This window comes from Camelus dromedarius, chromosome 12 (assembly GCF_036321535.1).
Source record: "Camelus dromedarius isolate mCamDro1 chromosome 12, mCamDro1.pat, whole genome shotgun sequence".
Lineage (NCBI taxonomy): Eukaryota > Metazoa > Chordata > Mammalia > Artiodactyla > Camelidae > Camelus > Camelus dromedarius.
The window spans coordinates 34,703,417-34,714,932 of NC_087447.1; positions in this window are offsets into that span (position 1 = coordinate 34,703,417).

Below are 11,516 nucleotides of genomic sequence, written 5' to 3' on the forward strand. Positions count from 1 at the left end.
CCAGCATCGCGTCTGCTTGTTGGAGAAAAGCTCCACTTGTTTTCATTCATTCCTTCCACAAAAATTAATTGACAGTCTATCAGAGACCAGATGCTGCTAAGCAGGGGGTGCCTAAGGCGAGCAAAATATTGACTCTATTCCAGTCCTCATGGAGCTTACAGTCTACTGGGGGAGACACACACCCGTAACATAATGATAGCTAACTTTAAGTGCCATTTACATTTACTGGGCTTTCAATTCTCACAACCACCCTAAACGCGGGTACTACTATTATCCTTTTTCTAAGGATAAGGAAGCAGATATAAAAAAGTGAAATGCTTTGCCCAAGTTCATACAGCTTGTAGATGGCGGAGCTGATATCGGAACTCAGCAAACATTCATCCCTGCTCTTAATCACAACACAATACTATCTTAAAATAATTACAAAATAATACTATAACTCACAGACACAGAAAACAAACTTATGATTACCAAAGGGGCAAGGAGGGAAGAGATAAATAAGGATTCTGGGATTAGCAGATATACACTACTTTATATAAAATAGATAAACAGCAAGGACCTACTGTATAGCATGGGGAACTATATTCAATATCTTGTAATAACCCATAGTGGAAAAGAATCTGAAAAAGAATACACACACACACACACACACACACACACACACATATACACACATACACATTACTTAACTGCTTTGCTGTACACTTGAAACTAACACAACATTGTACATCAACTACACTTCAATAAAAATTAAGTAATTATTGCTATAAACTTTGATAATGACTCTGAAAAAATAGCACACAAGACTGCATGACAGGGGAGACTGGTACAGTCATGGGGGCAGAGAGAAATGTCCTGGTAGAAGCGACATCAGAGCTGGGGTTTGAAGGATAAGTAGGTGTTAATGAGGCGGATCAGAGAGGTGAGGGTGGTGTACAGATAAGGCCTTCCCATGCAGAGGAACAGCACTTGACAAGCCTTGAGGAGGAGGCTGAGAACCACCAGTGGCCGCAGCACTGGGGGCCGGCAGTGGAGAGGGGGCAGCTAGAGGTGGAGATGAGGTGGGAGGTGCGGGCAGCACCAGATCAGTCAGGTACCTGTGTGCCATGTCACCAGTCTCTATCCTTGGTCCAGCCCAAGGACTTCCATTTTTCCAAAGAAATGTCATCAAACCAAGAGTCCCACATAGAAGGATGGTCTATTATATATGAAAATGTGGTTAAAGTTCAGAAAAATCTTAACATTCGCCCACTCAGTTATTTGTAGATATTGACTGAGTGCCCACCATGGGCCAAGCATTGTTACAGGTGTCAGGATACAGCCCCATCCTCCTGGAACATATCCAAACGATGCCCAGAGAGAAAGGACATTCTGATAACTGAGCTTTGTTTTCCTCCATCAGCCCTGTGCATGGGCTGAGGGCCAGGCACTGTGATGGGTGCTCTGTCGACTGGCATTTTTATGACAAATGAAAGGCACGTTCCATAATCACAACAAGACCTCTTAATCACCAAAATGGACATCTTTTAACAATTTCAACAGCCACTTATAGTTCACGGGATTTGAAACATTTCTTAAGAAGCAAACATAAGATAAATCATTTTGGGCTGCTCGTAAAGTGAACTTTGCTAATAGAATCTAAGGTGATGAAATGAATGTCTACAGACCTGTAATTCATTCTGCATAACATTTACACGCTGCACTCTGCTGAAATGTTAAAAGACTTTAGTCAGCAAATCTCAGCCCAAAGAGGAGGTGTTGAATGAACATGGATTGGTTCAAAAAGGCCTTCAGAGAGCATTTTCAAAATCGATCAGCTTTTCCAAAGAAGATACACAAATGGCCAACAAGTACATGAAAAGGTGCTAAACATCACAAATCATTAGGGAAATGCAAATCAAAACCACAATGAGATGTTACCTCATGCCTGTTAGAATGGTTATTATCAAAAAGACAAGAGAGAACAAATGCTGGTGTGAACGTGGAACCCTTGTGCACTATTGGTGGGAATGTAAATTCGTGCAGCCACTATGGAGAACAGTATAGATTTATTTTTAAAATTTAAAAATAATTTAAAAAATAGAACTCCCATACGATGCAGCAATTCCACTTCTGGGTATTTATCTGAAGGAAATGAAAACACTATGCTAAAGAGAACCTTCATGTCCATAGCAACATTATTTACAATAGCCAAGACATGGAAATAAAGTAAGTGTCCACCAGTAGATGAATGGATAAAGAGAATGTAGTGTGTGTGTACATATATATGTAAATATACTTGCACACACATCTAAACAATGAAATACTATTCAGCCATAAAAAAGAAGGAAATCCTGTGGGGGGGGGAGGGTATATCTCAGTGGTAGGGCACATGCTTAGCATGCATGAGGACCTCAGTTCAATATCCAATACCTCTATTTAAAATATAAATACACAAATATACCAAAAAAAAAAAAGAAGGAAATCCTGCCATTTGTGATGATATGGATGAAACTTGAGGGCATTATGCTAAGTGAAATGTCAGACAGACAAAAATAAATACTGTATGGTCTCACTTACTTGTGGAATCTAAAAAAAAATTTTAAAAAGAGATCAGATTAGGCAGAGGGTGGGAGATGGAAGGAAGATTTGGATGAAGGCGGTCAAAAGGTACAAACTTCCAGTTATAGGTACTGGGGACGTAATGTACATGATGACTCAATAAACACTGCTGTATGTTACATATAAAAGGTGTCAGTAAATCCTAAGAGTCCTCATCACAAGGAAAAAAACCTTTATTTATTTTCCTTTTTTTTTTCTTTTTTTTCCCTTGAATCTATGTGAGATGATGGGTGTTCTCTAAACTTACTGTGGTCATTGTGTCCCAATATATGTAAGTCAAATCATTATACTGTACATCTTATACAGTGCTGTATGTCAATAATATCTCAATAAAACTGGGGGAAAATCTGTTTGCATTGTCTTTTTTTCCCTATAGAATGAAGCAAGAGGGACCCTTGTGCAGACACCACTGAAATTGTGCCATCTTGCTTCCTCGTCAGACATAGGACAAAAACCAAAGTCCCTTACTTTGTCTGTAGGGCCCTACATAACTTGACCATCCCCCATTTGTGTTTCTACTACTTTCTTCTCAATTCTCCAAACCGACTGTCTTCGTGCAGTTCAAGTAAGCCAAACTCAGTCCCACCTCAAAGGCTTTTTTCTTGCTATTCCTCTGCCTGAACTGCTGTTCCCTCAGATTCGCACATAAGTGGCTTCTAGTCTTCATTAATGTCACAACTCACATGTCACATGCCCAGAGAAGTCTTTTCTGATCACTTTAGAGTTCCCCACCTTCAGAACTTGCCACTCTTTGAAATTATCCTGCTTTTAAATGCATTTACTTGTTTTTTCTTTAGTCTATCTCCCCCTATTGAAATAAAAGGACCATTTAGAGCCAGGACCTTGTCTTATCAGCAGTAGAGATTTTTGACCTTGGAAGCTACATGTAATTTTCTGTATCTCCAAGTCATTGCTTGGAAGAGAGCTACCAGATAATCACTAACAATCATTTCGGATTTCCCATGAGATTTCAGGGTTTATCTGTTACATCAGCAAGCATTTCTCCAATACCTTTTGGCCATTTTCAATCAGATTGTTAGCACTTTCCTAATTGACTGGCAGGAATCTTTTATATCCTGCACAGAAATCCTTTCTCTGTTATACGAGTTGCAAATAGATTTCTTGTGATCTGTCACTCAACTTTTATGTTTGTTTATGTTGCCTTTTGTTGTACAGACATTCTAAATTTTTATCTAGTCAAATCTGTCAGTATTTTACATCATATTAGGGACTTTGTTTTATGCTAAAGAAAGGCTTCCCCTAAACCAAGGTTATAAAAAATACTCTCCAAATTCCCTTCTGGTTCTTTTTGGGGTTTTTTTCTAAGTGGATAGTTAACTATCACGATAATATTTAATTTACCTCTTATTGTCGCTATTGATTTAAAATCCCACTTCTATTATTTGCGGAAGTCCAATGTTCTCCCTGTTCTGTTCCCCAGGTAAGGTCCCCTGCACCAGTATCTTACTGTTTGAACCACTGGAGCTTTGTATCTGTGTTAGTATGTGGTTTCCATATTATGCTTTTCCTCCAGAGTTTCTCAGCTTTCATATTTATTGTTCCAGATTAATTCTAAAATAAGATTATCTGATTCACCAAAAATATCCCAGTGGGTTCTTTATAAGTTAAATTTATGCACTAGTTTGAGAAAAATTATAATCTTTACAGTGTTGAGCCTTCTCATGTAGAAATGAGGTATGTTATGCTATTTATTCAAGTCTTCTCTCGCATATGTAGGGAAAGGTTTATGAATTTCCACATACTGATCTTGAAATGTTCCAGCTTACAACTCTTCTTATGTGTTTTATAGGCATTATTGTTATAAATGAGAATCTTTATCCATTGTGCTGCCTAACTAGGTATTACTAATACACGTGAAGGTTACTGCTGCTTTGTACAGTTCTCTTGTATCCAGTAGCTCAGCTAAAAATGCTTAATAGTCCATCTTCTTAGATAGCTCAGTCACACAATCTCACTATGTTCACATAATTATAATTTTGTCTATTTCCTCCAATATTTGTAGCTCTCATTTCTTCCTCTTATGCCGCTGCTCTGGCTAAGACTCCAGCACCATCTTGACTAATCCCAGGAACAGGAGGCTCATTGCACAGTCCTTGTCCTTACTAGAGGGGCCTCTACTATTGCACGACTAAATGTGATGTTTGCTGCTCACTTCTTACACTCTTTCTCTTTCAAACTTTTCCTCCTCTTCAGAATTTACTGAAAGTTTTAATTAGGCAAAGATGTTGAATTTTCTGAAATGTATCCCAGCACTCGTGGAGAAAGTCATATGGTTTTTCTCCTTTAATCTATTAGTAAAATGAATTCATTAACATATTTCCTAATGTTGAGCCATACTGGCTTTCCTAGAACCAGATGGTCTGTTGTACTTTTAATGCTTTTCTGGATTTGGTTTGTTAATGTCCTATATAGAATTATTTGTGTTTATATTCACAGTAATATGGAGCCATTTGAGGCCAGTTCTCTTGAATGTTAAAAAAAGGCCACATGGAAAATGATGGGTGCTCATGAATTTGGTAGTTTATTAAAAGGAGACATGGCAGAAAGTAACAGAATCCGTAGGCATATCTGAGACTGGTGGTTAAGCCCTCTGCAAAGGCCATCTACTCTCTCACTTTAGAGCTGTTACCCTGTCCTGAACATCTGGGGCTGGAAAAGGAAACTGGAACATGGGAGAAATCTGAAGTTTGGTGAATTTTATTTTGGAGGTGCAGAAGAAGTGTTTAATAATTTCAGTAAAAGATAACAGAGGCTGAAGTAACAAAAGAAAAAATCCAGATGGTGTCCAAGTATCTGAGTGGGACTTCTCCAGCTGGACATGGGCAGAAAAGGAAATCACAGAAGAAGAAATGGTGGACATTTTTCCTTTGGGATTTTTACACCCAAAGGGAATTACATCTTGACATTTATTTTCTCAGTGGTATCTTAATAATGAAAGAGAGTTCATGTTCAAATTTGGAATGTTCCATATTGTATTCATTTGGCTCATTGTGTTTTGTTTTGTTTTGTTTGCACTAGAGTAAATGACATAGCCAGGCATAATTTGAGATGGAAAACAGAATATAAGAGGACATTTTGGGGTAACATACACTTGTACCTGAAGTGTTCCTAAGAGTGAGTCAAGTTAAGGATGCTCAGCTGTGACCCATTTCAGAAGCTGCAGTGCCCACCTGGTCCCAGGAGCACAGAAAGGAGCGGGAGTAGGTTTCAGGTGAACAGCCTCACAGAGGCAAGACCAGGGCTCACCTGGTGAGGACAGCAAAGCTGACCCTGGGCTTGGCTTTTTGAGGCAGTTACTTTTCTTTAGAGGTCAATAGCAATTTACAGAGTTCTCTCTTCTGTTTCTTGCCCCCAGCTAGGGCTTTCTATCCTCAGGAAAATCTGAGCGTGGCTTTCTTTTTCCTTCGTATTTCTGTACTTGAAAAACAGTTAGGATATAGTCCGTTCTGCAGATTTCTCTCTCTCTCTCTCCAATGTATAATTGTATCTATACACAATTCAGCTTTTGCCAAAAGGCCCTGTCTGCCTGTCTGTGCTGACCACTTGCACAAATATTCATTAAGGTGAGACTTTGATCCTCAGTCCTCTGTTTCTGGGTAGCACATATGTCCTCAATTATGTAAGAAGGGGACGGGGCCTGGCCATTATCTGACTTTCCAATAAACACATGACCAAACATCTCTAACCACAACAAGGTAAGAGTCAGGATTCGCACCCAGGCCTGTCTCCCACCTCAGTTTGCTCTCAGTGCTGCACTAGACCACAGGTAGGCTTTGTGGGTTTCCTCACTCACCACTGTTTCAGACACTTGTCCTCCTTTTTGTTGAGTGACTGGTGCTAATTCTTTTTGTAGTTGGCCAAAGAGCTTTCTTAGAGTTTGTTGGTTTTTTTTTTCTTTAAATTTGAAGCATAGTTGATTTGCAATATTGTGTTAGTTTCAAGTGTACAGTAAAGTGATTCAGTTATCTATTCTTTTCCAGATTCTTTTCCATTGTAGGTTATCACAAGATACTGAATCTAGTTCCCTGGGCTATATGGTAGGTTCTTGTTGTTTACCTATTTTATGTACAGTAGTGGGCATCTGTTCATCTCAAACTCTCAAGTTGTTTTTTAAAGGTTATGTAGGTAGTATACTTTCTGAGTCTGTCTGGTGTATCTCCTTATATCTTCACATAAGAATAATAATTTGAATGGTTAAATGGAGTCTCCATCTTTTCCCCTCTAACTCATATTCCAGCATTTAGTGTTGCCGATGAGAAGCCCAGTAACAGCGTGACCCGTCCTCCTTTGTAGCTGGTTTACTTTTCCTGTTTAAAAGATGGTAGGATTTTCCTCTTGGTTAGAATTCCAAAATGTCAGATGAATATAGGTTTGATGAAACTGAGACCTTTTCATCTAGATTCACTGTGTCTTCTATTAGGAGAATTTTGTTTATGTTTCCTTGATTATTATTTCTTCTTTTTTCACTATGCTCTCTACTTCAGTATTCTCATTTTGTGGCTCTTGGACCTGCTAGCTCTATTTTAAATCCATTTTTATCATTTAGCCTCATAATTTCCATCTCTTGTCTTTGTACTCTACATTCCAGAAAATTTCTCCAAGTTGTCTTCTAATGTATGCTGTCTGATTTCCTTTATTTTTATCAGCCTTCTCTTAACTTAATGATTCAGTATCTTTTAAATACCTAAAAATAATCTTTAAAAAATCTAAAAATACCTCTGAGACTTTAATTAGACTTGTAAATTTCTTCCTCTGTTTCCTACATTAATTCTGTTTCAGTCAGAAATATTTGCCCTGAATCCTCAGCCTGAGCCCCCTCCTTTGAGCTTGAGTCTCCTGGTAGTTCTGACGTGCTCTTGGTCTTTTTCTAATTCTAAATGAAGACCTATGCTGGTGGCCCACATGGGTTTTGTCAGCTACAGCAGAGATCACCGCTTGAGTTCCTCTCCATAGCCAGGTGTGTTGAGTTAGAAGGGCTGGGCTTGGAGGTGGGGGCTCTTTTTGAGTCCACAGCCTGAGAGCAGGCTAGTGGACAGAAGGCCCCCTTCAGGCCCATGAATGGCATCAGCAACCCCCGCCAAACCTTCACTGAAACATTAGAGTTCACACCTTGTTCAGCCCGGGGATGAAAGCTGTAGTCAGCTTCTCTGTGTGAGGCTGGCACAAACCTCCAAATCCTTCCATCTGATTCCTCTTTCTGCAAGATGACACCCTTGCTTCCCACTGCCCACACCTCATGCTTACCCCGAATTTCACTGGCACCCCCACACCCATCCTTGGAGACCGTGGGCCAGGCAACACTGAACGACCCATCTGACTCATTTGATAATTGATAGGCTTGGGACAGAGTAGGGAGGTCTCAAGGAGAGGTACAGCCTACTTGCCTGGACACCTGTGTGTCCCCCCGTGGACGGTGAGCCTTTGAAGGGCAGAGATGGGTCTTACCTCCCTCCAGTGTCTAGTACCTTGCACAGCGCTGGTGCGCAGTGGTTGCTTGATAAAGGACTTGCACGTCCAAGCCTGCAGGTTTTATTCCAGTTTTGCTGCTTTCTGGCATGTCCTTTCCACCCTCCCTGTTACTCACTCCCATGCCCAGGCTCAACCATCTTCGGTTCAGACTTCCAGCCTCAACTCAGATACCATCTCAAAGGAAAACTTCTCTGTCCCTCCCCCTGTTCCTTCGTAGCTTTGATCACGACACCTATTGTACTTTGTATACTTGTGCACAATTATCTCAGGCTTGCGTTGGGCTCTGAACAATCGTGTAAGTGACAAAATGCACAAATAAATGAATCCCCATTAAACAGTGAGCCCAAGACAGGGATCATATCTCGTTCACGTTCACATCCCTAGTGAGAGTGGCAGCCGGAATAGAATAGTCAGATATCATGTAACTGAACTGAATGATACACTCGGTATTATTATACCCAAATTAGGGTGTTCCCATATGATTCTCAGGATCTAGGCAACCAAAAATTCCTAAGGATGGAATCTCAAGCATCAAAATCCCCCTTGGAGTCAGGAAGGGGCGTGAAGGGAAGTTTTTTATGAGCAACCTAATACAAGCCAGGTGCTGTACTGGGTGCACTTATCATCACAGAACAGAAGCTAATATTTATTGTTTACCTATTACCAAACAATATTTTGAGTATTTTATGTATGAAAATGTATTTGTCAGTGTTATGAGACTGACAGTAACATATCCCTACTTTTCCACTACAGTAACTCAATCCAAGAGGTGATTAACTTATTCAAAACTACAGAACTAGTAAGTGACAGAACTGGGATTTGATCGCAGGCAGTCTAGTTCTAGGATACCCTGACAGGTACCACTCCTCCATCATATTGATCAGGGGACTGGGGCTCACACAATATATAACCAACATTTACTGCAAACTGAGGTTAGACACTGGCATACAGTGGGAAACCAGTAACCATGAATTTGTTTTCTATGTCTGTGAGTCTGTTAAAAAAAAAAGACACAAAGGAACTTACTTACAAAACAGACTCCTGCAATTTTTTTAATCATTGGGATTCCTTAGATAACCTGAAGCTTATGGACTTGCCCTCAGGGAAAAAAATGCATGTATTCTGGCATAAAACATCAGGGATGTTTCCAGTACCACCCGCCCTCCCCCAAAGGACCCCAGGGAACAACCGATGGGCTAGGAGATCTCTAATGACCATCTATTCGTAGCAGGCCTTGAATGCCAGTCTCAAGTAGGCTTTAGGCTTGGGTACTAGGAAGCCACAGATGTACTAACTCAGGAACGATGTGCTCACAGTACCCACTGATCCAAGTTCTATATCTTCTTCACCAAAGACACAGGACAAAGCAAACGTAATTTACTACCCACAGCAGACATACAATGCCCATTTGCTGTGGAAGCTAGATGTCTTTACTGTTGACCTGAAGTGACTCAGTGGCTCTGAATTCCCAAGAGAAGGGTCTTGTTGACCCCACAACAGCAGCAGCTAAATAACTTCATCTCACAGCGCTCGACAGCAAACACAAGCCATGGGCACTTCAGATGCGAGATGCTTCTTGCTCCTCTGGGCAGCTCGTGGACTCATCATGAGTGTATAGATGTCAGGACTCATCTGTCATTCATCCTAGTCCAAGCTGCCAGGTGGCATAAAGGTTGGAACAGAACTTCAGCCTGCTAACACTGTGAATTCGGTTCGCCATGTCCTGCTGAAGCTATCCAGTCAGAGCTACCATCCTGTCTTAGTGGAAACCCACCTCTCCTTTGGGGTTGTGAGGGAGGGGGGCCTGTGGGCTGCAAGAACAAACTGTGAGAAAAATTCCAGGTGAGGGGTGGAAGGGGGTCTCCCCCACGGCCCCCACCCCCGCCTGTGTATCTGCATCACCTGGACAGCTTGTAAACTATACCGACGCTGGTTTCCTCGCAGCCAGGTGAGCCTAGCCTGCAACCAGGGCTGAGAATCACTGTGCAAACACTGGACAAACAAGCTCCGTAGCTCAAAGACCGAAAGAGCCCCGGGGATAAGCTGTCTGTGGTGAAGGCCACAGCTGTGTGCAGCACCTGAGGAAGTTTAATTCTGACTTGACGAAGGTTCCAGAAAGTCTTCTTGGACACTGGATCCTGAAAGCAACAAGTCTTCCACAGGCCGACCCGGAGGGCAGGGACACTCCAGACCCAGGGAACAGCCCGAGCAAAGAGCCAAAGGTGGGAGCTCTGCTGGGAGTCGAGTCCCTAGGCTCTTTTCAGGTCACATCTCACCAAATAAGCTCCAAAGTGCTTTTCGTATTGAACCTGGCCCTGCAGTCAGACATTCTTTGAGGCTGATCTAAAACATTTCTGACTTTAACACTTAAGTCTTTGTTCTTGTAAAAGACTGTTCTGGAATAGGAACTGGAGGTGAAAGAGGATGGGTGATAGATTTCTGAGTCATTTTTAAAGTGCTTTCACATACAGCTTTTTCATTGCTCCCAGGAATTCCTGGTAGGTGTAACCAGCATCTTACAGAGAAAGACATGAGCACAGGTAGGGTCCCCTGCCAAAGGTTACACAGGTAGCTGGCATGAAAACAGCTGTCCTTAACCTGGGTACCTTCCCCTTGGGACACAGAGCCCAACCAGATGCTCACCCAGAAATCTGGAGAGGGGTGCAGCAGTGCGATCCCATGCTAAAAGAGGGCAGTGACAGGAATTCTCCACAGGACACTCTGCTCATTCAACCAGGAACAAGGAACCAAGCAACCACACCACAAAGCAGAGCCTGGCCCCCTCATAGCTTGATAAATGGAGAATCACTGAATCTGCATAACCCTTCAACATCCAAAACCACAGGAAGAGTTAACACGTGCTTAGATGTCCATATAGTAATTATTTTCCAGTCATTTAAAATGATGCTTTTGAAGACTACTACTGACACTGAAAAATTCTCTGTCTGTAAAATAAAATTAGAGCTGAGTTCGGGGCATCATGAATTTAATGCACTCATTCTACGAAGGTGCCAGATGCTGTTCTAGGCACCAAGGAACAAGCAGTGAACCAAACATGAAAGTCCCTCCTCTTGCAAGCTCCTTTCCTGAAGTGGGGAGACAGACGATAATCACATAAATAAGGAGAAGACACAGGGCATCAGGTAGTAGTAAGTGCAGTCAAGGGGAAGGATTCAAGAAAGGACGAAAGATAGAGATTATTTTTCTTCTGTAGGTTTTAATGTGCTTTCTAAAAAATAAATACTGTATTCATGATCAGGAAAAAAAAATACTTAAGAAAAAAGCACCACCAAAAAGTGACTGAATTAAGAACTGAATGAAGTTGGTTCATAACTTGGACCTCAGCTGGGTTCAGCCACATGGCTCTGTCGGCAGACTGGAGGGCAGGTATCCTACTGATGGGTGAAGGAGACACACTGGCAAGA